Here is a 16429-nt window from a genome sequence, read left to right on the forward strand (position 1 = left end):
GATGGATGGATGGATGGATGGATGGATGGATGGATGGATGGATGGGTAATTGGCTGGATCGATGGATGGTTGGTTGGATGAATGGATGGATGGACGGATGCATGCATGCTTGCTTGGATGAAGGATGGGTGGATGGATAGATGCATGCATGGGTGGGTGAAAGGATGGATGGGTGGGTGGTTAATGAATCTGTGGCACACATAAATCATAATAATGATTGCAGATTTGAGCACACTAGATGTGCTAAATAAAGGGAGCTCTGGTGACTTCTTGGTAAAGGATTGCATTGCCTCCCAAAGGGCACTTGATTTGAATTCACAAGCTGCCCTAGGGGAGAAGGATGGACCATCTCCTCCTGCGGTATTTCTTGCTTCTGAAAACCCATGGGAGGATCAGTACAAGTTGGTTCCAACTCAGTGGTCCACCACAACCCCCATAACTTAGATGCTAAAGGAGCTGTAGTGACTGAATCCATCTGGACTTGTGTTGCTGGTCTACACGTTGTGCCTCTGTGGTGGTCCAAAGCCCCAGTGGCTCTATGGGAGAAAGATGGGCAGCCTCCTCTTGTGCCCCTTACAGCATCAGAAACCCCATGGATGGCCATCTTTGAGTCGGAACACACTGGACAGCAGTGCATTGACCGTGAGAGTTTGTTTACAGATTCTAGCAAGAGAGTGCAGCTACTCGTATACCCTTGACTGGAGGATGGTCCTCCCCTCCCTCTGTTGGGCTTGGGTCATGATCTTCAGCGGCACAGCTTTGGGAACACTCACCTGGAGACAGTGGTGGGAGAGGAAGGGGACACCTGCCACGCCAGTCAGATCAGCTGAATCAACCCTGGCCATCACGGAGGTGACAGATGTCACCAGCCAGATGGCCCTCCTATCCTGGACAGCAGTGAATTGGAGCATCAATTTCACAATATTGAGTCTTCCTATTCATCAACACGGCCCATTTTTTCATTTATTTAGGTCTTTTATTGTGTCTTGCAGAAATGTTTTGTAGTTTTCCTTGTATAGCTCTTTTGTATCTCTAGATTCCTTCCCACGTATCTCAGTTTGTGCTTGGCTGTTGTAAATGGTATTACTTTCTTGGGTTCCTTCTCTGAGTTTTTTTTTTGTTACTGTAGAGGAATCCTACTGATTTTTTAATATTGATACTGTTTCTTGCCACTCTACTAAATTGGTCTAGTAGCTCTAACCATTTTTTAAATTTTTTTTTTCTGTGAGTCCTAACCATCTCTTTTCCAATCTGGATGCCTTATATTTCCTTTTCTTGTCATATTGTCCTTGCAAGCATTTCCAATACAGTAATGAATAGAAGTGGTGAGAGTCAAACCAGGGTCTTTCTAAACACCTGCTCCTACATCTGAGAGCTAGGTGATGAATGAGGATGACAGAAGAATTCATGCATTTGAGATGTGGTGTTGGAGAAGAATGCTGGGTATCCCAAGCACTGCAAAAAAACAAACAAAAAAACCCGAAACTTGTATGTCTTGGAGAAAGTGCAACCAGAATGCCCTTTGAGGCAAAGATGGTTAAGTTTTGTCTCACAGACTTTGGACATATTATTGTTGTTGTTATGTGCCATAGGATTCCTTGTAACTCTTAACTACCCTAAGCCCTGTTCTATCCTGTGCCAACCTTATTGTTCCTGACACACCTACTCTCCTTGCCCCAGTGACTGAATCAGTCCATCTCATCGAGGGTCTTCATCTCCTGTGCTGCCCCTCCACTCTCCCAAGCATGCTGTCCCTCTCCAAGGACTAGTCCCTCCTTGTAACATGCCCAAAATATGTTGAAAGAAGCTTCAGAATCTTGTTTTCAAAGAGCAGACTGGTATCACCCTCTCTAGGATGAACTTATTTGTCCTGCTGGCAGTCCATGGTACATTTAACACTCTTGTCCAGCACCACAGCTCAAAAGCATCAATTCTCCTTCTCTTATCCCTAGTCATTGTCTGACTCTCCCCCAGCAACTGCTAAGACTATTGCTTGGTTCAGGCGCACTTTAGTCTCCAGCCTGACGTTGTTGCTCTTCAGTACTCTGGAGAGGTCCCTGTCAGCTGACTTTCCCAGTGCAATTCCTCTCTTGATTTCCTGGCTGCTGGTACGAAGAGTGTTGTTTGTGGAGCCAAGCAAACTAAAGCTGTTAACAATCTCAATCTCCTCACTAGCCATAATGATGCTGCCAGTGGCCCAGTGGTGAGAACATTTAGCAGATTATAAGGAGAGGCACCCTTGGAGAAGAGTACTTGAAAAGGTGGGAGGGTCAACAAAAGAGAGGAAGACTCTCAACTAGATAGATTGACACAGTGACTGTGGCCACGGGCTCCAGTGTGTAAGAGATGGTGAGGATGGCCCAAGACAAGACACGTCTCAGATCTTTTATTCATAAGGACTTTATGAGTTGTCCTTGACTCCAAGACACTTAACAACCACCAACATCAAAAATAGGCTGCATTTTTACATTGATCACAGAACAAAAAAAAATAAAAACTCATAAAGGTGCAAGTCATCCTGATAAATTAGGAGCCATGCAATTACGTGTGGACATTGTAAATAATGGCATAGATGGTTGAATGAAAACCCAATTTTGCTTTAAAAAAATAATTAATACTTTGAGGCTTACAAAGAAGACTGGAGAAATACAGAAGATAAAGAAATACAGAAGATAAGTCATTGACTTTTTCCCCCCCTTGACATATCTTAACAAGATTGAAATGTTCCTTCTATCTTTACTAAGATTACGTATCAACTTCGTTCTGCCCTACTTAGGAAACTCTGATAGCTTCGTGAATAAGGAATAGCGTTGTATCCCCAAGGCAGGCAGTTCAAATCCACCAGTGACTGCACACCTTGTGTGATTTGCGGCCTCTGAAAACCCACCAGAGAGTCAGCTTAGGAGTCAATTTAGCCTCCCAGAGACTGAAAAATTTAGATCAGGCACAAATGGTTCCAAAGTACTCCTCTTTTTAACTGGGCCAGACAGATTTACCTTGCTACAGAGGACTTTACAGCAGCCATTGATAGTTTTGGTCAGCCTCTTTCTTTGGCGTCCTACATAAGGAAAAACCTGAAAATCAGAGTAAAATGTTTATTATTGATTTTCCTATTGATCAATGCTGAGGAATGATGGGGCCTTTCCAGAGAAGTAGCGTATATGTATCAAAAGCCCATCGTCCTCTCACCTAAACTGCCTTCGCTCGAAATGGTGATAATGGCAATAAGATATTTGTGAACAGAAAGAAGAGAATGTGGCCACCCTTGCTACAGAACCATGGCTGTGTGTGTGTGTGTATATACATATAAATATATGCTGTTGGGCAAAATGACGCTAGGGGACTTTCTTGCTTAATGCAGCTTTACACACTTGCAGATTGGAAGGTAGATGACCACAAAGACACATGTTATTGGAAGGGAAGTGAGTGATGTGTCATCAAAGAAAGGAAAGAAAGGATGCCTGCCTTATTGAATGTGTATTGAAAGGTAGCATGTTGTATCCTAGCCATTTCCTAAAGGTATGGCCAAGGCGGAATAAGACCAATATCCTCCCTGTGTCCCTGGAGTTGCAGATTGTTGCTTTGCTAAGCTGCACGTCAACCCCTCTGTTCCCTTCAAGACGGCTGGAGTGGATTATCACAGCATCTCTTCCGGCTCGTGAAGGATTGACCCCATGTGTGCAGGGCACGGCTATGCTCGCTTGATTTCCAAGGCCTCAAGACCTTTAGCAAACACATCCCCAGCCCTTGCTTTGAAGGGATCATTGGTTACATTTGAACTGCCAACCTTCTAGGCTCATGGTTTAACATTGAGCTGTTTGAACCATCTTGGGTTAAAGCCAAGAACACACTGTATGGAAGAGTCCTTCTGATGGTATGCTGTGGACCATGGGTGGATTCAGTCCAGCACAGTTGGTTAAAATCAACTGCCTTTGACTCATTTCTGGCTTGTAGTCTTTCTCTGATGGGTTTCTGAAGCTGTCAACTGAAACAAGAGGTAACTGCCCATTTCTCTTCTGTGAATCTTGTGTTCTTGTGAGGTGCCGTCGAGTCGGGTACGACTCATAGTGACCCCATAAACCAAAGATCTGAACCCTGTTCTATTCTGCGCCATCCTCACACTTCCTGACACACAAGAGCCCATTGCGGCAGTCACCGTGTCATTCCACCTGGACGACGGTCTTCCTCTCCTTTACCAACCCTCCACCTTTCCCAACGTCATGTCCTTCTCCAAGGAATAGCCTCTCCTAGCAACATGCTCAGAGTTTCCAAGGCAAAGCCTCATCATTCTTGCCTCCAGAGACCACTCCAGCTGCACCCTCTCCAAGACACACCTGTTCATTCTCGTGTCCGCCCATGGGATGTTCAGTGCTCTTTTCTAGCACCACAGTTCAAAGGTGGCAATTCTTTTCTTGTCGTCCTTACTCATTGGAGCTTGTGTAGGATTCAGATTTTGGAGACACACGACCATTCAAACTGGCCAACACACTTAACCTTTGGCTAGCAGAATTACTGGCAATGGACCTTTGGCAAAGTGTTGGTAGCTATCACAGCAGACCAGAAGCAGAATTGGCGTGGCGGAACCGGTGGCTCTTTTCAGACTTCATTCAAGCACCCAGTAGCTTTTATCTGATCAGTTCCACAAAGTTGAGACAGTAGATGCTGGGTAATTGGTACAGTGAATTTCATACCTTAGACCATGCATGTTTTTGTTATGTGTCATCAAAACGGGTTTTCAGAGACTCTCAATCACTCCGTAGTAGATTGCCCATTTCTCTCCCACACAGCAGCTGGTGGATTTGAACCACCTGCCTTTGCATTGTCAGTATAACTTCTTAACACCCCATTCACTAAGCTTTAAGACAGACAAAGACAAAACCAGAGAGGATGGTTCAGATGAATGAAAATATTCTCATCTCCCAGCACAGCGGCTGTTATTTTTTCTAAATCCAGATGGGAAATCCATTCTGGTTCCAAAAAATAAAATAAAATTCCTGGTTGGTAGTACACTGGTCCCTATGAGGATACAAAAGGAAGAAGGAGAAGCGATGCAGATCTGTCTTCATTGACTCATCTTCATGGGATTAATTGAAGCCAGTACTCCTTCTGTTACTGATATTCACAGAGGAACAAATGTTCTGGTGGAGGGAGCACTGGTGGCCTACAGGTAAAAAGCTGCACTTCAGTCCCAAAGGCATGAGGTTTGAATCCACCAGCTTCTCCGTGGGAGAAGGATCAGACATCATCTTCCGTGCAGTCAACTGAAAACTCACGAGGTGAGGTATAAAAGGAAGATGATGTAGTTAATCCATGTATATTGCAGCCCTTGGAACTCCATGGTACCCTTCTGTTCTGTCTTGCTGGATCCCTGTACATTGAAATCAACTTCAGGGCATTTGTTGTTGTTATTGTTGTGTTTTTCAAGAATGGCATTTCTCAGTTCGAGGAAGAAAAGATGAGTCTTTTTCCATGAACAGTTTCAGGGTGAAGAGTGATGATGTATCTTTTAGTGAAATAAGACAGTGGCAGGACTTTTAGAGTTGATAATGGGTTTCATAGGGAAGAAAAGCCTTAAAATCAAAGGAAGATGACCTTTATTCATTTCCCCCTCCCCTAGTGATAGATAAGGGACCCTTTAGATGTCACAAGAGGTCATTCTGACCTGGAATCTATACAAGGACACCCAACAAGATGAAGTGTAATCTGAAAACTGCCTCTCATGATTATCCCCACCCCCATCGCAGTGATTATTCATCAAAGATGGTTGACGTGGAAGAGAACACCTCTTTCCAATCGATATACATGCACCTTCATTCTCGCCTGTCCCAATAGTTGTCTCTGGACGACCTGCATTTATCTTGTTCTTTATGATTTCCCATTGTTTGTGGTAGATTAGATGGTTGTCGTCCCATGGACAGAGGAGCACTGCATCATAGCTTTTTCTCAGATGCAGTCTTTCACGGTGGCAGATAACATCACCAGATCTATCTTCTGCCAAGCTGAAGAGTCGAAGAAGGTTTGGATGGCCAACCTTTCCATTCTCAGCCGAGCACTTGGCCAAAACTGCCACCTGTTCTGGTTTTAGCTCATGTTTCAGTACCTTTATCTTGTCATTGTTGTTGTTGTTGTTGTTGATAGGTTCTGTTGGGGTTGTGTACGAATTTTAGCCCCCTTTGAACGATAGACCTGCCCTGTCCTGTGCCATCCTTACCACCTCTGATACATTTGCTACAATCTCTGTGTCAATCCATCTCTTTGAAGGTCTTCCTCTCCTTTCCTTCACTTCTCCCAGCATGATACCCCCTTTCCAATGAATAGCCTCTCCTAACAATACACCCAAAGTATGTTAGACATAATTTTGCCATCCTTGCCTTCAAGAAACACTCTGGTTACATTTTTCCAAGACATATCTGTTTGCTCTTTTGACCATCCATGGGCTATTCAGTGCTCCTTTCCCAACACTACAACTCCAAAGCATCAATTCTTCTGTTTGTTCATTGTCCACCTCTCAGACGTATAGCAAGTGATTGAAAAGAACATGGTTTGAATCAGGTATACCTTCGTCTACACACTGACTACGTCATCAGTGCTGCTCAGTATTTTGGAGAAGTCCTTAAAACAGACTTGCCCAATACAATACAACTCTTGATGTCCAGGCCCCTCATTCTACGGGTGTGATTGTGTACCTTCTTCAGTGTTCTTTTATCTGATACTTTCTTTGTTCCCAAACCATCCTGTGTATACATTTCGTTCAAGAGCTCTGGTGATCTAGTGGTTAAGAGCTGTGGTGCCAACCTGAAGGTACATGGTTCAAGTCCAACAGCTTCTCCCTGAGAAAAAGATTGGCTGTCTCCTCCTCTGTGATTATTTGCCTCTAAAAAACCTCTGAAGGATTAGCTATGTGTTGAAGCTAGTGTTGAAGCTAGTGTTGAAGGCTCCAAACTATAGTACACAACAACAACAATACATTTTCTTAGCACGAGATTATTGTAGATGTCATCGCTCTTGATAGACATAGTCATGGGTTCCGATGAAGGTGTAGATGTTATCTAGCCAGTGGAGAGATCAGAGCACAGAAATCGTGGAATTTACACTGGTGGACACACTGCCGCTAAGGGACCATTGAAAATGGAATTCAGGTCTTACAGCTTAGCCCTCTCACTCTTGACATGAAGGTCTCACTTTCTGCTTGACCATTGTGATTGAGTCAGGCCATTGCTATTCCGTAGATGCTCATTCACAGCAGTCCCACAGGACGGAACAGAGCTGCTGTCCAGGGTTCCTAAGGCTGGCGATCTTTATGCAAGAAGACTGCCACTCGTTTCTCCCAAGGAGTAGTCAGCCTCCGGACCTTTATCTGAGCAGCCGAGTCACCACAGAGTCCCTGGGTTTGTTTCTTGCCTCTCCATAGCTACAGTTAGTGTTGACCCCAAGCATTGGGTCACTTGGTCCAAGCTGGGAGTGATTGATCATCCAAGCTAAGGTCACCTTATATAAGCTATGCTGTGTCTAATCCAAGCCATGGCATTTTCAGTTGCTTCCTTAGGCAGCTGAGAGCTGCACTATGAATAAGGATGTCAGAAAAGTAGATACCTTTGGATTGTGGTGTTGGAGAGGAATGCTGCAAAGAGAATAAATAAATCTGTCTTGGAAAAAGTGTCACCAGGGTCCTCCTTCTAGGCAAGGATGAAGAAGCTTGGTCTCACTTCCTTTGGATGTTTTTAACCAGAGCGACGCCATGCTGGCTGAGAAATGCAGTGTCAGAGAAAACAGAGGCAGACCTACCACAAGATGCGTTGACACAGTGATCACAAAAATGGGCTTGAGCAAGAACATGGGATGCCACAGGATCGAGGCAAAGCTCAGATCTATTCTTCATAGGGTGATTATGAGGCTTAGTCAACTGGATGGCTCCCCGTAGCAACAATAACCGTACACAGCTGAGCAGAATGTTTTCCTGGTTCTATAGCATCTTCACAATTACTGGTTGGTCTTCTCAAGTCAATTGGTATACCCATTGTGCCTTTCAACTTCTCCTCCTCTCTCTGTGTTTTTCTCTCTCTCTCATTGTCATCAAGGCAGAATTGGCTCATAGCTGATCCTCCAGCAAGTTTCTGAGGCTGAAACTTTGCATTGGAAGAGGCTGCCCTCATCTTCCTTCACAGAACCCCTGGGTGAATTGTTCTCTTACTTTCTGAATGAAGGGACTCCTGTTCCAGCAATACTAACTTCTGATCCATAAGATTTTCATTGATTGATCTTCATTTCACTCCCGTGTATCCTCAGAACTGGAAGCTCCTTGGAAACCTGTCACTGTCACCATTGTTGTTGTGTTTGAGCCCACTGTTGTAGCAATGCTTGTCAATCCATCTCATTGTGAATTCTTCCTCTTTCTTCCTTCTGCTTTACCACTTCCGAACCCTGTAGATTTTGGAATGCCCGCGATTTGACTTTCCATTATCACAGAAACGTGTGAGCTCCCAGAGAAGAGCGCACCCAGAGGCAGGTGGTGGACAGAAGGAATCAGGAAGCAGAATGTGCTGCTAAGACCAGAAGCAAGCTTGATGATGACAAGTGTAAAAAACGAAGCTCTAATTACTGAGCTAGGTGCCAGATTGTGCTAAGGTGTTTCAGGGCGTGTTTCTGTGTTCCTGAAACAGAGTCTTTGATTACGGAGTTAGTCTTGTCAAGGAGAAAGCGCATACAAATCAAAAGAATGAGTTGACTGAGGATATGAAAGGGATTCTGATGGAGGGGAAACCATAGAGTCCATGAAATGAAATAAATGTGTGAGAAATAAATTACTTGCAGCGCTTGAGTATAAGAGATTCTGTGTTTATGATGGAAAATTCTGATTGTTGACTTTGATAGAATCATGCATCACTAGGTTCTACACAATTAGTTGAAACCTTCCCTGTTCCTTCCCAGCCTCATTTGTACAGAGACAGGAGTGGGAAGTGGATATGTTTTCTGGGACCACAGATTGTTATCTTAGCTTCATCATTGTTGAGAAACTCACCCACAACCAGACACTTCCCTGGAGAACTCTCCTATGCTTTCCAAGACTATCCATCTTTACGGAAGTCAGCGATCTCATCTTTATTCTCATTCATTATCCCTATTAACAACAGATCTGAATCCCATCCTACGAGCCCACTGCGGCCATCAGCATGTCAGTTCATCTCGTTGAAAGTCTTCCTTTCTTTTGCTGACCATCTTTAGCAGCATGATGTCCCTGTTGAAGGAGTAGCCTCTCCTTAAAACATGTCCAAAGGATGTGAGATGGTGTTTCATTACCTTTGCTTCCAGGGAATATCCTGGCTGACCTTTCTCCAAGACATATCTGTTGGTTCTTTTGTTCATCCACACATATTCAGTACTCTTCTCCAACAGCACAACTCAAAGGCATCAATAATTCCTCTCTTATCCTTAGTCATTGTCCAACTCTCAGAAGCATAGCAAACGATTGAGAAGACTGTGATGTGAATATACGGCAAAACCTTAGTCCTCAAACTGACATCACGTACTCTGGAGAGGTCCTTGGCAGCAGACTTTTCCAAGGCAACCCATCTTTCAATTTTCTGACTGCTGGTACCAAGGATGTTGATTGTGGTTCTACGTAAGAGGAAATTATTGACAATAACAGTCCTTTCTCCAGCTATTGTGATGTTGTCTGTTGGCACAGTGGTAAGGATTTCGTGGTTTTAGGTGCTGTCAAAAAGCAAATTCATTAGTTTCCAGCCAGCACCAACTCACTCATAGCTGATTCTTCATTGAGTTTCCAAGACCATAAATTGCAATGGAGGCGATTTTCCATCATTCTCCTTAGAGGGCCTGGTTCATTTCAATAAGCAGAAGACCAACCTTTGGGAAGACCAGTGGAGACCAGGGAAGAACTCCTGACAGACGACAGTCCCATCATATTAGGGCCAGTTCATGCTCACACAACACAATCAAACACTGTCAGGTCCTGTACCCTCCTCACCCTCATTGAGTTCATGGTGGCAACCACCATATCAAGGCATCCCCTCAAGGATCTTACTCTCTTTCACCAAACCTCTGCAGTACCCAGCATGATGTATTTCCCCAGAGACTGCCCCTCCTCGTGACGTGTCCGAGGTAGGTGAGATGACATCTCAACATCCTTTCTTCTTTTCTTTTGTTTTTTTTAATCACACTTTATTAATTTGAATGAACATTTACAGAGATTTTGGGTTTCCATTCATTCATTGTTGCACTATTTTCTCTACCCTCCCCACCCCCAGTTCGTTCCTCTTTATTTTTTTCCTCCCTTGAAAGTCTGTTTTAATTGTCCCATTGCCACAGTGCTTGTCAAAGCCAGTTCCAATTGTTCTCCTTTGTCAGTGTGTCCTTTGCCATTCCCTAACACTCCTCCCTGAAAGAGACTTCACCCTGATTTATAAGGAAAAGGGGACAGCGTATTCTCTTAGCTACTTCCCGCTGAAAAGGGACGCTGTAGGTTTCAGGGTGAAGATCTTCTCTCACTACTCTAAAGGGCCCCTTTGGCAATAGGAAACATGTAGACTATTGTGGAAATTGATTTTAGAATTTAGATGCCCTGTTTTCAGTTGTGCTTAGCCGTACATGTTCATATCCTTAAAGATGTATCATGGAAGTGTTGCAGCCTAGAAGACACAAATTTAACAAATTTTAAAAGTGCGTGAGTCAAAAATTGAAAAGCAATAATATTCTGAGTAGAGGTTCTAATAGTGGCACAAATCAAGTTACAGAGGGAAGGTAGTTCTTAAAATAAAAGGCCTATTGACTAGCACTTTGTCTATTATAGTATAAAGGTTAGGAACCCCAAGATGTAGAGGCTTAACTATGTCATTTATTGTTCTTAAGTCCTCGAGCAAATTCCATCCACCACTGGGTTGTTTTACAGCTCGGAAGTCCGCATGCAAGGCATAGGTGAAGCAAGGAACTGCTTATGAGGTTTTCCATCAATTCCAACAACGAAGAAATAGTGAGAAGAGTTGGGACCTCAGAAGGCTTTTAGGACCAATTAGTAGGCTTTTGTGTCCAGGAGAAAGCAAATATACTTACCAGTAATGTTAATGCTCACCCAAAGCTCTTCTGGGAGGATTTAAATCATTGAAGCATCAACATCCTTTCTTCTAAGGAATATTCTGGCTGTACTGATTCCAAGACAAATTTGTTGGGTCACTATGGTGCCCCTTGATTGTGGGGCCATCAATTCAACAGTAGCACTCACCATGGAGAAACCAGAGCCCCAAAACTGGAAGCTCATCACTGAGTTCGACCTGCTAACTTGGAGGAGCTTTTTCATTGCCTGCCCGCTGTCCAGGAGCACTGCCTGATGAGGACGTGCAGTGTTTTCTCCCTTGCCAGCTGGAACGTGAAGGAATGTTACATACAGCTTTATGTAACAGGATTTTCAAAAAAGAAAAAGCCAGGAATCACCTGTGAATGCTTCAGATCTTATACCTGGCCTTTAAGGTTTTATCCTGGGAATAGTTACACAATAATAGCCTGCACTTTCTTTCTCTTGCTAAAGTCGTGCATATGAACCATATTTTATTTGCTTATGTGTCATTAAAAAACGAACTGAAATGAATGCTAGTCGGTGTGCATGATGAGAGCCTTAGTGATGCAGTAGGTAAAGCATTTGGCTGCCCAGAGAAAGGTCAGTGATTCAAATCTACCAGCTGTTCCAGGTACGAAACTTAAGTCATTGTGTTTCTGTAGATATTTACAGCCTTGTAGTGTTCTGTTCTGTCGTAGAGGGTCAGTGTGAGTGGAAATAGACTGAACAGCAGTGGGTTTTGTTGGTATGCTTTGATGTGGAAGGCAGGTAGTCTGGGTGGAATGGATAAGTGCGTGACTATTAGAGCTTTATTATCAAGAATGGGCAACATTATGATAGATGGAGGGAACATTGAAGTTGTCAGTGATTTCTTCTTGCTTAGATCCACAGTCAGTGCCATTGGTAATTAGCAGTTATGAGATCTGGAGACCTATTTTATTAAGTCTAACGTCAAAGATTTCTCCGGAATACCGAGGAACAGTGATGTTAGTTGCAAGACTAAGGGACACCTGATTGAGACCATGATCTTTCCGATCACATCTGAGAGTTGGACAATGAATGAGAATGACCAAAGCATTGCTGCCTGACAGTTTAAGGTCATTCAGAGACAACCTAGAAAGGTTGGATGATGTGGTTCTGAAGCAGTTCGATCATTCAGAATCCTCTCATGGCCCCTTCTGCTGTGATATACATGACCTGTCAACACGTGCATAGCACTGATACCATTTGCGTGAACATAGACTCAGCCTCACATTTCTCTTAGGCATATGTTGGTTTCTCCTACTTCCTAAGGTCTTGGTTTCCATCCGAAGAGGAACTTGAGTCGAGTGGACCTGAAGACAACCCTGTTGTTTGATCCAGAACCGTTTTCATCTTAGTTCATTTCCTATATTGGGGTTCTGTGTAACGATGTTGAATGTCTTTGGAAACTTCCAGTAGAAAAGATCATTCCTTTCTCCTAACGCTTTAGGGTCTGAATCCTTTGGGTGTGGGTATTTTTTTTAATTGTGAGAATCTGGTGAGAACTTACATGCTGCTGTTGGAACAACTCATCAATCGCAACCTTTGTAATACACCAGTTGAGCGCTCAGTTCTAGCCCAAAGGTTGGCGGTTCACATCCATCGAGGAGCTCCAACGAGAATGATCCCATGATATCATTATATCATAGCTTCCATAGAGGTGACCCTTTTCTTCATTCGTTATGGATGAAGTGTTGGTCACTTCTGGGGTGTCAAGATGAGGTGGTTCCATGTCTGTGCAGAACTCACGTCCTCTGAACGAAAGGAAAGGCACTGTGTTTGAGTGACAGGGAAGCTGGAGAACTCCAGTTTCTCCAGAGCAATTGGATGATGGAGCACGTTGTGGTTGTAAGACACCATCGAGTCAGATCTCTTTAGCAATCCTACGTTGAAACGTTGCCTGCTTCTTCTCACAGTCATAGCTGCGTCGGAGCCCCTTGTGATAGCCTGTTCTGTCCCTAGCAATCTCTTCCTTTTACTTGTTGACCCTTCACTATCAAGCAAGACATCCTTCTCCAGGGACTGCCCCGCATGATCACGTGCCCAAAGAATTTAGGACAGAGTTCCTCCATCCTCTCCGCTAAAGAGCATCTTGGCTATCTTTCCTGCGTCTGGGTCAACTGCTTCTTCCACTTATCCTTAATATACACTGTCATCTTTGCTGACACCACAGTTCCAAGGCATCAGCTGAGAGCTAAATCCTGGTGATAATTTTGTTGGTGAAATGGTTTTAAACAATCTTTAAAACATAAAGATCTGCAGCCCTCCTGTGCACCTTTCCCCCCCCCCCTCGAGATAGAGTCAAGGAAATGAGTCCGTTGAGTCAGATAATTGAATAATCTCTAAAAGGCCAGACCAGTGGTGGCGTTTAAACACCGTCAGGGCCGAGAGAGCCCGTGGACATGCAAATTCAGGTCCACAGATGATTTTTCTTCTTTGCTGACATATGCCTGCAGGCCTCTGATAGCGTGTATGGTTTTCAAAGACTCATGAACCGTTCTGGTGGAATTATTCTACCTCCTTGGCTCCATTGACAAGCCACACAGATCAATAAGTCATCTGGTTTAAGGAAATGAGCCTGGGAAGGTAAAGGGCAACATTGCATAGAGAATTTCCAAAAGAGCAGAACCCAGTCCACATATGTCAACCGCTCTCTCTATACATTTACCAATGCAAATGCAAATATACTTTTCAAATGCTGGTAGGCTTGAATGCATTGCTGTATAAGTTAGCTCTTTTGCTTAGGGCTAGTTCCTTTCACTGAAATATATGTATTTATTTGTCCAGTGGCTTAAACGTAACATGTTTTGTTGCCAATGCAAAGGTGTGTGGTTCAAATCCATCAAGATGGACAGTCAACTCCCATGCCATTTACTGCCTTTGAGAACCTTCTAGAGAGTCAGTGAAGGGTCACTTCTGACTTGATGATACACAACTTGTGTGTGTGTACATCTGTAAACACATATATACGTTGTTGTTGTTGATTGCCATGGAGTCGTGCATGACTCATTAGCCACCCTGTAGACCAAAGATCTGAAGCCTTTCTATAACTCTTGTCATTTATCAAAGTTCATAGAGTTTCCAGAGGCATATGGTTTAGGAAGTGGATGCCACTCCTGTTTCACACAGATACATATATGCATATAAATATATCTAAATTACTTCATTGAGTCAGAACCAACTCATAAGTCCACCAGCAGATTTTTCTAAGACTATAATATTGCTGGAGAAGAGTATTGAGGGTACCATGGACTGCTAGGAAAACAGATTCATCCTGGAAAGGGTCAAACCGGGCTGCTCCTTGGAGGCAAGGATTCTAAGGCTCCGTCCGACATACTTTGGACATGTTGCAAGGAGAGACCGATCCTTGGAGAAGGACATCATGCTTGGGAGGGTGGAGGGACAGTGCAGAAGGGGAAGACCCCCTATGAGGTGGATTGATTCAGTGATTGGGGTAATCGGGATGGGTGTGTCGGAGACGGTGCAATTGGCACAGAACAGAGTTTAGGGCTGTTGTACATAGGGTCGCTGTGAGTTGCAAATGACTCGACGGCACATAACAACAACATAATATTGCTTGGGAGAGGATTGCCCAGCTGTCTCCCAAGGAACAGCTGGTAGATTTGAACTATTTGCCTTTGTGTTGACAGCACCACTGCCTATGAACTAGGTCATTGGAGTTCTCTATATATGTGTGTATGTGTATGTACACATATTGTTGTTGTGTACCATCGAGTTGGAACTGACCCGTAGGTGACCCTCCACTGGGGGAGGCAGTACATGGCACCGGAGGAAATTGCCCATCCTTCACAGATCAGCTGTTGACCTCTAATCACATGCCTTGGAGATGGCAGCCCAGTTTCTTGCCACTAGGTCACCAGAGCTCCTTATACATGCACACATATATATGATTTCTGCTGGGATGTCAGTAAGTTGTTCTGTCCAGTCAAGGTGCATTGTTTGAATCTAGCAGCTGCTCCATAATGAAAGGTGCACAGTTTCCTACTATATGATTTTCTGCCTCTGAAAATCCACTGGAGAGTCAGCTATGAGTCAGTTCCAACTCAACGGTACACAACAATAACACCACATGTTATTGGTGTGTGGTTGTGGAGGGGTGTGTGTGTGTGTGTGTGTGTGTGTGTGGGTATGTAAAGGGAGGGGTGTGTGTAGGTAGACATGTTGATGATGCCTGTTTATATTTTGATCTGTATTTGTATATGACAAAATAACAATTGACACCTTTGAATTGTGATGTTGTAGAAGAGTATGGAATATCCCACAGACGGCCAAAAGAACAAATAGATAACACCTTGGAGAAGGTGCAACCAGAATGCTCCTTGGAGGCAACGCTAACCAAGCATGTTGCTAGAGGAAGGCTACTCCTGTGGAGTAGCACCATGCTTGGAACGATTAGAGGGTAAACTCAAGATGGGAAAACGCTCAGCCAGGTGGACTGACACAGTGACCACAGCAACGGGCTCAAGTGTAGCAGAGATAGCAAGAATAACAGGAAAGGACAAAGTTTGAATCCGTTCTTCATAAGGTTGCTATGAGTCGTATTTGAGTTGACATCACCAAAGAACAACTAGATCTATAAAACTCATTGCTGTTGGGTTATAACCAACTGATAGATGAATGGTTTTCAGAGGCAGTAAGTGGCACTGGAGGGAGTGTGTGTGTGTGTGTGTGTGTGTGTGTGTGTGTGTGTGTGTAAATATTGCTGTTGGTTGACTCCATTGCACTTGACACCAACTTTGTGCTCTGCCGTCCACTTCCTCACCATCTTCATTATGGTGGTTCTGTTGAAGCCTCGTTCATGGTTCCCATTGTGTCAACTCATCGTCTTCACTGTTTCCTTCATTTTGACCAACCGACCATGAGGCTCATTTCCAGTCATGAGTCTTTCTTGATGCCCTTGTCCAACATACGTGTGTTAAAGTTTCCCATTGCTTCTCAGGAGCATTCTGGCTATAAGTTCTCTATATCTAGTATGTTTCTTCTGACAGTTGATGCCAGCATCAATATTCTTCCCCAGCCTCACAATTCAAACTCATCTTCTCATCTTTCTCACTGCAAATATGCATTTGTAATAATTATAAACACCGGTCAGCTGGATCAAGTGCATCTTAGCCATCAGAAGTGACATGATAACATTGTACCAGTTTACAAGTCTTTTGTGGTGTATTTGCCCAAGACAAAAGACTTCTTTACTATTTGTGTATCATATATGTATTTGTTGTTGTTGTTATGTGTTCTGGAGTTATAGCTGACCCTCCAGCAAATTTTCAGGGGCGGTAAATTGAGCAGGGAGATATTAACCATCTTTCTCCCATACAG

At 43.7% G+C, this 16429-nt stretch overlaps 1 protein-coding gene across 4 annotated transcripts in view; it reads left to right on the plus strand.

Annotated features, from left to right (window-relative positions):
- Window positions 1–16429, plus strand: part of NLGN4X (neuroligin 4, X-linked) — a 341308-nt gene that overhangs the window by 165341 nt on the left and 159538 nt on the right. The gene's annotated exons all lie outside the window — the stretch shown is intronic.

This window comes from Elephantulus edwardii, unplaced genomic scaffold (assembly GCF_000299155.1).
Source record: "Elephantulus edwardii isolate Elephantulus edwardi_28Jun2011 unplaced genomic scaffold, EleEdw1.0 scaffold00344, whole genome shotgun sequence".
NCBI lineage: Eukaryota > Metazoa > Chordata > Mammalia > Macroscelidea > Macroscelididae > Elephantulus > Elephantulus edwardii.